Here is a 17,326-nt window from a genome sequence, read left to right on the forward strand (position 1 = left end):
CTCCGCCGCCATGGGGGATTCTGCAGGGCAGCGGGAAACCGGCGGGAAACCGGCGGGAAACCGGCGGGAGACCGCCGGTTTCCCGCTACTGACCGCGGCAGAACCGCCGCGGTCAGAATGCCCAGCGGTGCACCGCCAGCCTGTTGGCGGTGCTACCGCGGTCAAAACCGCCAGGGTTAGAATGACCACCATAATGTCATGAGCCACTGTTAGTGGCATGTAGCTTTTTTTCTATTTCAATACAGTTTTCAAAATTGAGCGATTTGGTCTACATCATTGATTTATAACAGGGTCTTCCCTTCAACCCTGTTGCTTATCATCTTGATACAAACGTTAGCAAGATCCATACAACGTGCTTAGGGCACTATATCATGCCTTGATATATTGGGTGTGGGATACATCAAGAAGAATTTAAATTTGGCAGAACACTGCTCCCAAATATGATGGTACTGTTTTGAAAAGAGCAAAACCAGTATTTTTCTGAGAAGTATGAGTGTTGAGTGGTGGGTATGGTTATCTCTTGTCTTAGCTCAAGTACAAGTATTATAAAGATGATGGTTCTGCAAAAATATTTTTCATTTTGGGCTTTGCCACATTTCCAGAGTGTCAGAAATTGGGCTATTAGTTGTTAAGGATGTGATTCCTACACAAGTAGTAAGTCAGGACTCTCTCTTTATTGGCCACCAAGCAGAGCAAAGTAGAGCAAGGTTTACTTATGGGAGGTGGCGTTGGCTAGTAACCTTAGCTCACTGGTAGACAACTGCAATACTCAATAATTAATTGATCTGTCTATGCTTTTTCTTATAAAAAGGAAAAGTGCTTTTATTAAACACACTCGCACAGACACACACAAATACATAAGCACACAAACACAACTAAACACTACTCATGAATTACAAACAAATACAGTCAGTTTTACAGAAGCTCCTCTGTTGACACTATCATAACACTTTTACATACCCTTATTAGTCCCTGCACCATATACCCACAATACCCCCCTCCCACCAATACTAGATGCACTTTTACAATATAAGTTGATGTCATTATTAATAAGACTGTCTTTGCCAAGTCATCATTACATTAGTGAAAACAGAAAGCATGTTCCAATCCATGATTACAGCACCCTTGAAATCAACAGGGATACTACTAGAGCTGTGTGAAATTCGTATAATTTGTTTTCACGTAATTACTTGAAATTCAGGGAAAATTTCAATTATCAATCAATCAATCAATTATGGATTTGTAAAGCGTGGCTAATCACCCACAGGGTCTCAATTATGCAAAATGTGAATCTGCAATTTCATACTGTATTTTAGCATAAAAGGAGTCATCATGTTACTTTTTGCAGTAGGACACATTTAAACAAAAACATCATAAAAAATCAGTTTGGTTTGTGTTGTTTCTGTTCAAGTACATTCACTGTAAATATTTACTATGAGTGGTGTGCAGGCAGTAAATCTTTATAGCAGATGGGACATGATCACGCAAAGTGGCATTATAGCGTACTTTGAAAATTTCATGTAAAAACCATAACAAAAAATTCTTGAGGAATTCTACAGAGTCCTCCAAAGAACCTGCATACAATACTGTAAAATGTTGCATTATCAACCTTCAACAATGTCAACATTGCCAATGAAACCTTACATTGAATAATGTGCCAGACAGTTTTTGCTTTGCTGCAACTGCATTCATGGGACCAATCAAAAAAGTCTCCACACTCAATAAACTACACAAAAGTACTGTCTCCAGGAGTGCTTGCAATCAGAGCAAACTTCTCCTGGGGGTGTCTTCTTGAGGGCTACTCCACTACCCTGCAGCCACCAATGACATCTCAAAAATGACAATGCTTCTGTTCCTCCTGGGACAACAAAAAGAACAATATGCAAATGAGAATGTCCAGGCTAGGGTTATAGTCACTACTTAGATTCTGAGGTATGAACACAGGATGAGAGGTTTCATTGCTTTCAGGTAGGCTTTTTCTTTATTTACTTTGCAGTCTTGTGTCAAATTCTTTAAAAAACAAATTCTGGTGATACTGATTAGGGGTGTATGATATTTAACTAATTTTGTTTTGATTAATTATGTAGGATTTCAGCAACTTACTCATAATTACACGAAAATATGCAGAATGCCAATCTGTCATTTTGTGTGCTATATTTTAGAAGAAATGTATTCTTGGAATCATTTAACAAATCACTGCTAACAGCAGCGGCTTGTGTCATTCACAATATGTTTTTTTACCACAAATGAAGAATTAGATGCTATTTCTTTATCACGAATAGACCCAATGCGGCAAAGTGGTGTAATTGCAGGAATTTCACATAATGAGCATCAAATGAAATTCCAAAAAGTGGGTAAAATGTGCTGGAATAATTTACATTTTTCCCAGGCCTCCTTCTAAGGTGGGATTCTTCTGTCCTTCACTGGGACACTTGACGTGTGGTTATCTTCAGGGTTGTATGTAGGGCCCACAGCATTATCTTATTCTGCTTGTGTCCACATAGGTAGGTTGCTGCAGGGGATGCACCTCCCTAGCTCCAACTAGTAACATACACAAGGACCAGGAGGTGGAGCTGCCAAGTGGGTTGAAGTGCCTCCTTTGTGCTGGGGAGATGAGGTACTCTGGGAAACATTTAATTGTGTTTGGCCCCGAGCGATAGGGTCCCCAGAGCCATGGAAGCTCTCAATGAGGGGGATCCTCTCCCCACAGCACATATCAGATAACGTTTGTGCCAAACCCTGCGGGCTTGATTGAAAATCAATACCGGAGCAATATTAATTTTATTTTGCATGCTGTCCCTAGAGTTGGCCAAGCTTTAGATGATATATTCTTTGGCCATATAGGGTTAATTGTATTGATTTTGGACATGACTTGCTCCTGGTGGTCAGCCTAGTGGCCAGGCCATCCAGCATTTAAGTTGCACTGTTTATTGGGAGTTTAAGTTTGTGGCTGACTGAACCTGACCTGTTCACTGGTGGACTCTAGTTTGTTCTCCTGCTTAGGTGGCATCTTCCATATACCCTGTACAGTCAGCAAGTTGAAAACCCTCCCTGCCATACTCCCTAGGCCCACAGAGTACTGTCGTCTTGAAGGACACCTCTGTGTCAAGGACAAGTTCACTGAAGTACCATGGGAACCATCCAGGGTCCCCATGTAGGTCCATTTCCTCAATTGTTCCTCTAAGGCAAAAAGGGGACTAGTGCCAAAGGCCTGGGGAGACCCATTCTAGTACTGTGGGCCAACTAGCATCAGTCCATCCTTGCAAGGACATCAGGTGGTTTCTCTTTCCAGCTGAGCATCCTTCTGCTGTGGTCACTCTCCGATCCAGTGTCATCTTATAAGTCTTTCCCTTGTGTGGGGGTTTTAAGTGGGGGTGGATGGTTCTAGAAGCAAGGTGACCCTGACCAATCTTAGAGTTCCACATCATCACACCATCCCTGCCCCAACACATAGCACAGCATTCTGGGACAATTCAAAAAGACACATCTAGTTGTCTTTGGTCAGAGCTCATCTAGGGGCGTCAGCTTCATCAGTTCCCCCCTACATGACACACTCTCCTGTGTTGGTTCCAGAGGTCTGGGCTCCCTCCTTTGTTCCAGTGGGCCTGCCGCAAGCTAATTATCAGATGTAGATTTCACCCCTACTCCTTTACCAGGAACCGTGTGAATCATCGTTGATTGTCCTTTTTTGTGTGGAGGTGTTGGTCCTTTTGCTGGGAGCAGAGTAATTAACTTGGCCCAGTAGATAGGGAAAGGCATGGAATCTGATCATGAGCCAAGTCAGAAATATGCAAATGCTCAGCTGGAAGGAGAAACCAACTGATACTTGCAAGGATGGACTAAAGATTTTGATCACATAATATAATTGGTAACCCCAAGGGTCAGTTTTGCTGTCCCCTGGATTTCTCCTAATAACCATCTGGGCAAAAGAACCTACTGGTAAACCATGGATAGATCTCCTATGTATTTTATGGACTGGCTCTGGATTCCGCTGCTGACACGGAGCTGCTTTAGTAGATGGCCAGGAAGCCCTGGGTCTAAACAATGTGGCAGGGAGGGTGCTCTGATTGCTGGGTGTGGAGGACAACCCAAGTAGAAGAGAGCCTCAAGAGCCAGGCAGAGGACAGGTCTGGTACAGGAACCCAGAAAACCCAGCTTATCAGAAAATAGGCCTCTTTAGAGGGTAGGAGGCCTGAAGAAAGTGCTCCCACCAGGAGCAAAACATGTTCAAGATAGAAAACATTGGGCCAACGCGCCAGAGAGCTGCTTGATATAATTGCTAGTTCGCACGTTTATTTCAATAAATATCTTTGGGAGGGGGCATGCATGTCGGCCCCTACCCTGATTCAGGGTGCTCTTTGGGGTTGAAAAGGAAGCACCAGAGTATGGATTTTTCCATAGTCTCCAGGGGCCCAAAGTGTCAAGGGAACACAGAAACAAAACACTGGTTGGGTGCATTTCTGCCCCCCCCACAATGCCAATGCTTGAGGGGGTGATTTACACCAGCCTTCTTCCTTCTTGCCCAAGCTCCTCGGGGCAGGGGAATTAAGACTGGGAGTCAGGTACAAAGGCTGCTCCCAATCTGTGGGAGCAGAAGAGAATGTTGTGGACTCGTCCACTACCCGGAATTGCATACAGGGAGGCAGTGGGGTCAACAAATAATGGGTGCCTAAGTGAGACTGGGACAGTCAGAATTAAATGCAAAACAGACAAAAGGCATACAGTGTTAAGCCAGAGGCAAGGACAACAGCGAAAGATGCCTGCTAATAAAACATGCAGTGATTGGATAAGGGAGTGCCCATAATCCACTCCATGGAATTATACCATGTGCCTAATTTCTCTGTTGTGTCCCACACAGGGGCAGTTAGTTTCTAACACAAGGGAAGCCTGATAATAACCAGGGACTTGCGCCAATTAGGGAACAAGGAACAGAAGTCCCTATTTGAAGGAATATGTAGAAATAATGTGCAGTCACAAGAACAAAACAGCCGATCATAACAAATCAAATGTTCAGAAGTAGGTCTGAGAAGCATATTAACTCCTCTGCAGATGTCCCTGGAAAAAGAATTCACCAGAATAACCTTAAATTGCAGAATGGGTGACAAAAGCCAGGGGCTGTCACCTTAGACTGTTTATGAGTACCTGTGTGTGGAATTACCATAAGGCAGGTAGAGCCAGGGTGGATTCAAAAAGGCTAAAGGAGCTGGAGCAATTGAGTTCTGTGAGCCAAAATAGGAGCAATGCCCGAACACTATGGTCCTCATTATGACTCTGGTGGTCTTTTTAAAAGACCACCAATGCCAAGGGCGCCAGAAGACCACCAGTGCTGGTGGTCTTCCGCCCACCATATTCTGAGTACTGCTGAATTTCTGCCACATATTGGGCAGAAATCCACCAGTAGTCGTGCTGGCGGGTGAAGGCGCATGGTCGGTTCCAGCACTGGCATAGCCTCGCCAAAAGGACTCCACCAGCCGTATTATGAGCAGCAATATGGCCTGGCAGTGTCCTGATGGCGGGATGCAGCTGATGGACGAAGCGCTCGTTCCCTGCGCGACCACTTCATCGTCGGACAGGAAGTCGGGCATCTGACAGGAGAGGGAGGTGGGAGACTGGGGGGTGTTGTCTGTGCGTGTGTGAGTGTGAGTGGGTGTTTGACTGCATGTGTGTATGCGTGTGTGCATGCATGTTTGTATGCGTGTGTGTATGCATGTTTGTCTGCGTGTGTGTATGTGTGTTTGTCTGCATGTGTATATGCATGCATGAATGTTTAAGTGAATGCTTGTATGTATGCTGAAATGAATGCGTGTGATTGTGAGTTTGAGTGTTGTAGTGAATGCGAGTATGAGTGTTGTAGTGAATGTGTGTATGTATATTGAAATGAATGCAAGAATGAGTGTTGTAGTGAATGTGTGTATGTATGTTGAAATGAATGCGAGTATGATTGATGTAGTGAATGCAAGTATGAGTGTTATAGTGAATGCTTGTATGCATGTTGAAATGAATGTGAGTATGAGTGTTATAGTAAATGCGAGTATGGGTGTTGAAGTGAATGCGTGTATGGATGTATGTGAGTGATTGCATGTATGTCAGTGTTTGTGAATGAGTGTATGCAGGCTGCTTGTGGGTGTCTGTGTGCATGTGCATGTATGTGGAGGTGGTTGGAGGGAGCTGTACCTGGAGGAGTATTAGGGTGTAGGAAGGGGGGAGCTGTACTTGGAATGGGGTAGTGGGGGGTATTGTGCTTACTGGGGGGGGGTGGGAGAATCATCTGCTGGTGACAGGGAAGAAATTCCCTGTCACCGGTAGCCATTCCACCAGGGTTTTTGTGCTGCCGCGGAAACCCTGGTGAAAAGGCAGCCCATAATACTGCTGGCAGTCTTCTGTGGACCACTGGGTCAGAAATGCTCTGTGGACTGCCAGGGTCATAATGAGGGCCTATATATTGTGCAAAATAGCATAAAGTGGCTCGTACTTTTCAGTTGGGGTTGATCGCAGTGACATATAGGGAGTGATTCAAACCACCAAGCCTGGATCCAAAAAGCAATTAAAAAGTGCACATTACGTAGCCTAAATGGGTGAAATAAAATCTGTATTGAAAATCTTGAATAAAAATCAGAAACAGTTCTAGCCCTACAGAAACATATGGGGCCGAATGTGCAATTGCTGTTTTTAAAGATTCTGCCTTTCAGTTACACATCCTAGTCTGATATGTTAAATATGTGTTGTTTAAGTTAGCTTTAGAGACTACACCTCAGATCCTGGCTGTTAGACCTAACATTCTTGGCATGGTTTTCTCTGTCTTTTTGCCTCTGCTTCCTGTATTTTTGACTGTGTGCTGGATTTTGTTTTTACTGGTGATGATACTCAGGGAACTTTACCACTGCTTACCAGTGCTAAAGTGCAAGTGCTCTATATCTAAATTGTGATTATGATTGGTTTTCCCTGATTGGCATATTTGATTTACTAGTAGGTCCCTAGTAGAGTGCACTACAGGTGCCCATGGCCTGAAAATCAAATGCTACTAGTGGGCCTGCAGCACTAATTGTGCCATCCACTTGAGTAGCCCTGTAAACCTGTCTCAGACCTGTCACTGAAGTGTCTGTTTGTGTAGTCTTGCACTGCCAATTTGATCTGGCAGGTGTACCCATTTGACAGGCCCAGACCTTCCCTTTTACTACATGTAAGTCACCCCTTAGGTAGGCCCAAGGCAGCCCCAAGGGCATGGTGCAGTGCATTTAGAAAGTAGGACATGTACTGATGTGTTTTACATGTCCTGATAGTGAAATACTTCCAAATCTGTTTTTCACTATTGCAAGGCCTATCTCTCCCATAGGTTAACATGGGGAGAGCATTAAAATATCTGCTAAGTGCAGTTTCTCATTGGGAGCAGAGTACATAGAGTTTGGGGTCTCTAAACTCACAATTTAGAAATACATCTTTTGGTAAAAAAAATTTAGATTGTCTGTTTGAAAATCCCATTTTTAGAAAGTTAGATTTGTTTTGCTTAACCATTCTGTGCCTCTGCTTGGCTGCTGAATCCACACCTGGGTCAGACTGACAGTTGAGCTGTTTGTGAATTCACTCTAGATAGTAACACAAAGGGAGCTGAGGTGTGTCCTGCAAATCCTGATGAGTCTTCCTGGCCTAGAGTGGGAGGGAGGAGCTGACACCAGCACTTGAAAGGGCTGTGCCTGACCTGACACAATACAGTCTCCAACCCCCTAGAGTGTGGCTGCAGCAAGACAGAATCAGATTCTTGTGCACTACAAAGATTTTCCTTGAATTCTGCCTACTTCAAAGGCAGAAAAGAGCATAATATAGAACTGCTGACCTCACAACCTCAGAACACTTCTGGAGCAAGAGGAAACGTTACCAAGGAGAAGAACTGTGAGGGGAAGTACTGCCTCTTAGCTGTGTGTGCTTTGCTGGGTTGGCCTGTAGTTGCTGCTTCTGCCTTAGAGAGGACAAAAACTGGACTTTGCTGTGTATCCTGCTTGTGAAGTTTCTCCAAAGGCTTGGACTGAGCTTACCTCCTGTTAAGAAGTCTCAGGGACATCCGAGACTTTGGGGGTCATTATGACCCCGGCGGTTGGCGATAATGTGGCTGCAAGTACCACCAACAGGCTGCCGGTACTTACTGCCACATTATGACATTGGCGGGTTGAACATGCCACTCCAACTGCCACAGTGGTAACAGCTGCCGGGCTGGAGATATCCATCTCCAGCCCGGCGGCCGCCATTGTTCCACATGCAGGATTATGACCCCGCCTACCACCATGGTTTTTGCGGCATTCATAACGCCACAAAAACCATGGTGGTAGGCCATATCAGTGACAGGGAATTCCTTCCCTGTCACTGATAGGGGTCTCCCCCACCTCTCCAGTTACCACTCTACCCCCCACCTCTCGAGTTACTCCCCCGTCCCCCTACATCCACGCCCCTACACACACACTGCATACACACACTCATTCACACATACATACACGCATGCATACATCCAATCACGCACACATCCGCACACACTTCCAAACATACACGTAGACACGCAATCACATTTCACAACATTCACTCACTCACACATCCATACATGCACACATGCATTCAATACTCAACACACACCCGCATTCACGTACACACATACATTCACACACACCCTACACAACACCCCACATCCCCCTCCCCTGTCAGAGACCCGACTTACCTGGATCCAGGGGGTCCTCCGGCAGGAGACGGGATGGGGCGCTGCTACCGCCAGCAGCACCTGCCAGCAGAACACAGAACATTATTTTGAATAATATGGCTGGCAGCGGTCTACTGGCATGGCGCTGCTGGTGGTAGCAGTGCGACCTTACAGTCATCCGCCGGCATGGCCACAGCCGGATTTCTGCCGTTCTTGTGGTGGAAATCCAGCTGTGGTCAGAATATGGTGGTTGGCTGGTGGCCACGGCGATGGTCTTTTGGCGGCTGTCGTTGCGCCGGTAGGCGGTTTTTACCGCCAAAGTTATAATGAAGGCCTTTATCTGCAGCACCTGGGCTCTCTTGCTGAGGCCCCCTGATTTGTCAAGTGGTGCCACTCCAGTCCCTTGGCCTTTTGAAGGATAAGCTGATATCACCTTAGTGAAAATCCACGCACCGGAGCCGAGCTGCAGAAAAATCAATGCAACACCCACCTCACGGCTGAAAAATCGATGCATCGCGAGCTCAAGTTGACTTCATTGTTACATTGCGTCCAGATTTTCCACACATCATCCCTGGGTGCCAAAATCTCATCATCACCACATGGAACCGAGGCTGCCTGTCTGGAAATCAATGCATCTCTTTCCTACGAGGAAAGAATCAATGCATCTCTTACCCGGCAGGGAAAGAATCATCGCACAACCTCACTTACCCCTGCCGCTTTATTTTTCAAGCATACCAGAAACTTAGTGCTAAAACAATGCATCCATTGATTTCTATGGACTAAGACTCTTTTTACTTTAAAAATTTATATATTTTTTTGTGTACGTTGGATTTTTGTCATTTTGGTCTTGTTTGATTCAGTTAAATATTGGTGTGGAGCCCTTTTGTGGTGTTTTCCCTGTGTTACTCTGTGTGTATGTACAAATACTTTACACATTGCCTCTGAGATAAGCCTGACTGCTTGTGCCAAGCTACCAAGGGGGTGAGCAGGGGTAATCATAGGTGTGTGACCCCCTTACCCTGACTAGAGTGAGGGTCCCTACTTGGACAAGGTGTAAAGTTACTGCTAACTAGAGACCCCATTTTTAACACCAGCTTTATCATAATCCTGGGGAACACCGATATACGGGGGAAGTCCATTATCAAACCCACGGCAATCCTTCAAAATGGCATTTGACAATCTTGACTCAGTTGAATTCAGATCTTATGCCACATTAAAATAGGGGCCAAACCAATTCAATCCTCCAAGTAGTTCCACCTTACTGTGGCATGACAGATTATGTTCGCTGTGGACCTAGGTACTGCCAACAGCTTACATAGAAAGCTATCTTGAATTCTTTGCATTATAAGAGAGCTAGCATAACCCCCAGGCACCTGCTCCATATAAGACCACTGCAGAACATTTTGCCTTATAAATATGAATAAGTTCTTTCACACATCTTTGTCAGAGTTGTGATGTAAATCTGAAGACTGCATCAACGGTTCTGTGGAACTGAACAGACCTGGCATTAAGTAAGTAGGACCAGTTTAGCTCCTTATGGAATGGGATACCCCAATAGTTAACATTTGTAACTTTCTTTATGAATGACGATTCTATCACTTGTGTTTTTACCTCAGGTTTTCGAAAACCTGAAACTAAGGTGTAAGACTTGCATATATTTACCTTTAGGTCAAGCAAGTTAATAAATGAGGCAAACCCATCCAATAAAATCTGTAACCCATTTGCTGTTCTTGCAATGAGAATGCCATCATCTGCATGTAAGAGGACTGGGATGGCTTGCTCCCCTATCTGAGGCATATCTCTGACACACGTCATTACATTTTCATCCAGGCCATTTATATAAAGTAAAAGAGAGAAGAGGCCAAAATACATCCTAGCCTGACCTTCTCCCGGAAAGATATGATGCATGAGGTACAATTTCCATCTTGGTAATAACACCCCTTCAGAAAGGTGTCCATTGAAGTGACAAAGCAAATCAGCCACCACTTGTTCAACCCCAATAGATCTTTTCAGGTACCATGATTGAGCACAGTTGATGGTGTCAAAGGCACATGATAAGTCCATAAAGGCCATATGAATGGCACCTCCGGTAGCCTTCACATACTTCCCTAAAGTCAAAGATGGATTAAGGCACTGCTCAGTCATCCCCATACCCTGATGAAACCCATACTGAACACCTGAAATAATGTTATTATTGTCCACCCATTTCTCCAATGTAGACCATAAAACAAAACCTAGGGCCATATTTATACTTTTTGACGCAAAACTGCGCTAACGCAGTTTTGTGCCAAAAATATTAGCGCCGGCTAATGCCATTCTGAAGCGCCATGCGTGCGCCGTATTTATTCAATGAAGTTAGCCGGCGTTAGCCGCCGGCCCTGTCTGGTGTGCGTTAAAAAAAACGACGTACACCAGGCAGCGCCGGCGTAGGGGGGAAATGGCGTATGGGCGTCCACAAATGGTGCAAGTCAGGCTGAGGCAAAAAAATCGCCACAACCCTATTTGCGCCATTTTTTTACGACGCCCATCCCCCATTGAAATGACTCCTGTCTTAGCAAAGACAGGAGTCATGCCCCCTTGCCCAATGGCCATGCCCAGGGGACTTCTGTCCCCTGGGCATGGTCATTGGGCATAGTGGCATGTAGGGGGGCACAAATCAGGCCCCCCTATGCCACAAAAAAAAATACTTACCTGGACTTACCTTAATGTCCCTGGGATGGGTCCCTCCATCCTTGGGTGTCCTCCTGGGTTGGGCAAGGGTGGCAGAGGGTGTCCCTGGGGGCAGGGGAGGGCACCTCTGGGCTCATTCTGAGCCCACAGGTCCCTTAACGCCTGCCCTGACCCAGGCGCTAAAATCCGGCGCTAATGCGGGTTTTTTAGACCCGCCCACTCCCGGGCGTCATTTTTGCCCGAGAGTATAAATACGACGCATATGCATCGGAGTCATTTTTTAAGACGGGAACGCCTACCTTGCATATCATTAACGCAAGGAAGGTGTTCACGCCAAAAAATGACGCTAACTCCATGAACTTTGGCGCTAGACGCGTCTAACGCCAAAGTATAAATATGGAGTTAGTTTTGCGTCAAATTTGCGTCGAAAAAAACGACGCAAATTCGGTGCAAACGGAGTATAAATATGCCCCCTAATATTTTAGAGAAAGTATTGAGTAAAGATAATTGGACAATAACAAGAGGAATGGTTTCTACTCATTTTTTTATATGAGGACAAAGATTGCCTCTTTTCCAGTATATGGGAGGGGATCAATAATTACTGTATGGAACACATTTGCCAGTAAAGGCTCCCATAAATCCACAATGGCCTTAAAAATATCAACCAGGACCCCATCAGGTCAATAGGCTTTCCCAGGGGCAGACTTGATAATGTTATCTAATAACTCACTAAGGTTGAACAACTGGCTAAAAACACAGGCGGATACCTTATCCACAAGGTGCATTTTCCTCAGTAGCATGAAACAGTGTTCTAAAGTGGGGTGCCTAGCTAACTGCACTAATCTAACATACAAGGTTCTTGATTGGAAAACTACCCAAAATCTCCCAATGCCCTTTTCATTCCCTGTTATACTTAATACATAACAATCATACTTAAAACAGAAATAGATGTATGCAGCAGCTTTACCATAACGTTAACCAAGAAATAACTCCCCAAAATACATTTAGAAACTGAAATATAAAAGTTGTAAGCTGTAGTGTCTTCTCCACACAGCGCACAGCTACCACAAATCTCAAGGGGAGGCGCGATGGCAGATATGGAGGTGGGGGGTGAAAATAAAATAAAATAAACATACCTCTCACCACAAGGCTGCAGTGTCCTTTCCCCTTGATGTGGTGTCCCAGCATTCACTGGGACACCAACACAGGCTCCCCAGCAATCCTGGTGCTGCTTTCCAGCCAAAACTAGCATGAAAGCAGTACCAGGATTGGTCTGAGTGGCTTGGTCTGCCGTTGAGACAGTGCACTGGGGTTTGTGCAGTTTCTCCAGCCCAGCTGTGCAACACAGCTGGGCTGGAAAAACCTAAGTGAGCATGTCTGTTTAGCCATCCTAGGACAGTGCACTCCACTCCCCCTCCATAGGCATTAAAACACGTCAAAACAACACAATACTGTAAATACATTGCACATACATCAAAACAGTTACATAAACTGACAGCATCCCTAGGAAGCGCTATTCAAAATACACAATTGCAAAGTAAGCTACTTTCAACCTAACTACTTCTAATCTTCATTGGAAAATATATTAGGTATATTAATTAGGAGTAATGCCCCAACTCTAAGCCTTAACTGACTAATTTGTGATGAGTTAAAATCAATCTTACTTATCCCAATGAGTCATGAGTCCACCTCTGTTCAGTCCACCACCACCACCGAATGAAAAGGAAAAAAGAAAAACTCCAATATTGTTTTATCGGTAAACAAAATGGTGGATTATTTGAAATTAAAAGAAATATAACATGTGTTGTTCATTATTATACTTAGAAAAATATTATATATCATAAAATGTTACACTTTTTACAAAAAGTGAAATATTCTATTAAATAGATTTTTTGAACAGTGGGCCTCATTTGCAACAATCTGGCACATCAATCACAATGCACCAGTTTGCTTGCGCCGCCCTGTGTCCCCCTAACGACACCATGGTAGCACCGTATTTACAATATAGCGCACTGTGGTGTTTGTTAGCACAGCTGCATCAGAATTTCTGATGCAGTTGTGACATAGCGTCACAACTGCATCAGAAATTCTGATGCAGCTGTGCTAACAAACACCACAGTAATGATGTAGTGGAATCTACTAGATTTCACTGCATCATTCTAGCATAATTTTTTAATGCATCCTCAAGGGAGCATTTTTTATGCTAGTCCAGCATAGCGCTGGACTAGCATAAAAAATGCTCCCTTGAGGATGCATTAAAAAATTATGCTAGAATGATGCAGTGAAATCTAGTAGATTCCACTACATCATTCCTGCGGGCCTCCTAGCGGGAGAATGCCTCCCTTGCATACATTTTACCTGGCGCAGGTATAATGTGGCACAAGGGTTTGCAAACTGGTGCAATAGTACCATAATACTAATATGGCACAGGGTGGGGGACTGTTCTGCGTCTCTGTAGCATAAAAGCAAATTGAGCTGGAGCTTGTAAATGAGCCCCAGTGTTTTATTAATAGTAATTACACCTTCCAATCAATGTATATTAGTTAAAAATATAAATAAATGCATGTATTGTTTTGATAACTACCCTGATTTATTAATTACTAACAATGTCAATTTTTATGTTACAAATACCCCACAAAAAATATTAACATTGTATTAAAGAAGGAAATATAACTTTGTTTATTTGAAAGTTTCATGAAAATATATTACCTTATTAAAAAAAGACTATAATAACTATTTGTATTTTAATACCTAGACTGTTTATTATTTTTTTGTAAATATCTATGTTTTAAATCTACTATTTTAAATTGTCATAGTTTGACTCTTGCTCTAGGCAAGACTACTGGTTCAAGGATGACAGTACTTATGTTTGTGGGCGACTATGCCAGTCCTGCAACAAGTCGCAACTGTCGCCCCAACCCTTCCGGCTCACAAGCAGCACTTCACCAAAAACCCAAACAGTAAAAGATGATTTGTGGCAGCCTTTACGCATGGACTCAAGAGTGTGACATCTCAGGGAGTGTTGTGGTTAAACAGATATTACCACTTTCTCACATGACCACCATGTCTCAATCAAACACAGGCAATAAAGAAGATGCAGTAAAGCTTCAATAGGTTTTATTCAGCAAAACTGCAATCTGCAATAAGTTGTATGGGCTGCAAAGATTAAGATAATAAACAGTGCAAGAAACTGAATGGTAAAGACAAGAATCATTAATACAAAGGCCCCCACCATCTTGCAATAATATGTGATGACATAAAGTATGAGATATGTCCCAATACCCTAGCATAATGAGCCTAACCTCTAACCTAAAAGAGAGCTATGTATGTTAAACCCATCTGCCAATACAATTTCCGTGGGAAGAGCCCTCCAACCCTTGTTACTTTGGAATGAGGACTCTAGCTCAGACTCCGTAGGGACACGAAGACTAGGTCAGCGTTGAGGCGACGTGCAGTATCGATAGCAGCGATGGCATCTGGTCGGAATCCCTCTGACTATCTGTTTAGGTAAGGAGTATTTATACAGATCTACTTGGACCCCTGAGGTCTGTTCCCAAACAATAGATAACAAGACATGCTTGGGACGGTAATATACATAAACAATTCCCTCAAAAACGTGAAATGGGAAAGTACCTTAAATGAACACCTACAGTTTGTTTATCTTTGTCAATGGATATTGATGCCTTAGAGATGTGGCACCGATAACGTACAACTAAAACATGGGCCTAACTAAAAACAAGGCAGCCATCTTAAAAGATTTAATTAAATAAATGCGCTAAAACAGAGCAAGCTTTATAGGGTAAAAGTCACTAGGTGACGGGGGTACAAGTCTGCAAGCAAAAGGCTAAGCTAACTTCTGTATCCCATTAAAACAAACTAGGATTCACTACAAAATCTTCTCTAATATATTAATTGTTATATATGTCCTTCTTTACATTAAAAATCCCACAAATAAAAATATTAACATTGTATTACAGAAGGAAATGCAATTTTATTAACCTATTTGAAAGTTGTGTGAAAATGTACTAAATTAAAAAGACTATAACAACTATTTATATTTGAAAACTTACAAATGATTTGTATTTCTTTGTAAATATACATTTTAAATGTAAATCTCATCAAACTATTTTGAGAATACTACAAAAAACTAATATGACACAACATACTTATTTTAATTACTATATTTCTAACCCCAAATCCAACAAACAAGGATGTAACATTATACATTTAGGGGACTGAAATTCAAGGGCTTGATGCAATTGGGTTAAACAATAAATGTAGAGAGGTACAGATATTATTTTCTAAATCATAGCCCTGCAAAAATGAGGGTAACAAAGCATTATTGGGGTAACATGGCATAATTGGAGGAAAGCAGATTTACTATTGTTATGGCAAAACCTAAAAATATTGAGGTAACACAATAAACTAAGAGGAGTGCAGATTTATAATGCTAACTGTAAGGACTACATAATCTGGCTAAATACAGCAGAATTTACAGGAGAGGATATTTATGACTCTAACTCCAAAGCATGGAAACATTGTAGTAATATAATAGAACAGGAGTAGTGCAGATCTAATATTTTACCTCCATGGCCTACAAACAACAGGTTAGCATAGCTTAAATGTAGGAGAGCTAGGCTTTGAGAAATATACTTGCCCACTTGCTATGGCTAGTCATATTTTATCAGGTTGTTCTAATTTTAGGACCTACTCACCCCCTCTGGCGAGTTGACAAAGAACAGGTGTTCTGGTCAATCAGAAAGTGAAGAAGCAATAAATGCACCTTCAAATCGTGTGATTATTTTGTCAATTTGCTCTGTGTTGAGAGACAGACGACAAAAGGCAATTTGTTTTCTTACAATTACTTTTCCTTCTCACTGTAAAGTTCCAGGATTTTGTAAGGTGAACTGTCTGACCTGTTCTACAAATTGTGTGAAATGAAAGGCTGTAGGGTGTCAGGTTTTTCCTAACACCAAACATGTGGATAACTAAAGCCTGATTTAGATATTGGCAGATGGCTTACTTCATCACAACAGTGACAGATTTCCTGCCATCCGAAATCTAAAAACCATTATATTCAATAAGATTTAGATTTCAGGGGTTGGGATATCTAGCACCACTGTGATGGAATAACCCGTCCCCACCAATATCTAATCAGGTCCTAAGTCAACTGTACAAACATTTCATAACATATTTCAGTAGTTGCGAAAGCCCATTTTTTGCACTTCTGTGTGCTGAAATAAATATTTTAATAGGATGAAACCAAATCAGAACACTTTACTTGGTGATTTGCTTATGATAAATATGTTTTCTGAAAGCCAATTTTCACAGGTTATTGGTGATACACTATATAGTTTTATCAGTAAAGCTGCGTGTTAGTGGGAAGGTTTTTGGAACCTTCTTGGAAACTTATTGTCTGTAAATGACAGTGTGCAACCACATAATGTTTTAGTAATATGTTTATTAAAAGTGAGTGTTTAAAAATAAACTAAGAAATGATCCTGCCCTTATTGCAATGCTATTAATAAACTTAGTGGCAAGTCATGGATCATGTGTACCCAATAAGTGCGTTAGATTCATATTATGCATGGAGCTAACATTTAGGGCCTTATTATGAAGTTGGTGGGTCGACCGTCGTCCCACCAGCCCCATGGAGAGGAGACTGCGGTGGAGCTGGCCGTGTCTTCCCACAAGTCGATTACAAGGTTTCCACTGGACTGACCTGTGGAAACCTCTGAAATTGGAGGATTCTGCTAGTCAGCTCATAAAAACAATGTGCTGGCATTGGCCTTGGCTCATCATGGAGCCGAGGCCAATGCCGTCACAGAGGGTGCTTCTAACACCCTAAGAACACAGACTGTCTGCTGTAGCAGACAGTGTGCATTTGGAGGGTGCTGGGCAGGGGGGGGGGCACTGCACTGCCCATGACATGGTCTTGGGCAGTGCAGGAGCCCCCCTATCTTCCACAGCACTAGC

Source organism: Pleurodeles waltl, chromosome 4_1 (genome assembly GCF_031143425.1).
Source record: "Pleurodeles waltl isolate 20211129_DDA chromosome 4_1, aPleWal1.hap1.20221129, whole genome shotgun sequence".
NCBI lineage: Eukaryota > Metazoa > Chordata > Amphibia > Caudata > Salamandridae > Pleurodeles > Pleurodeles waltl.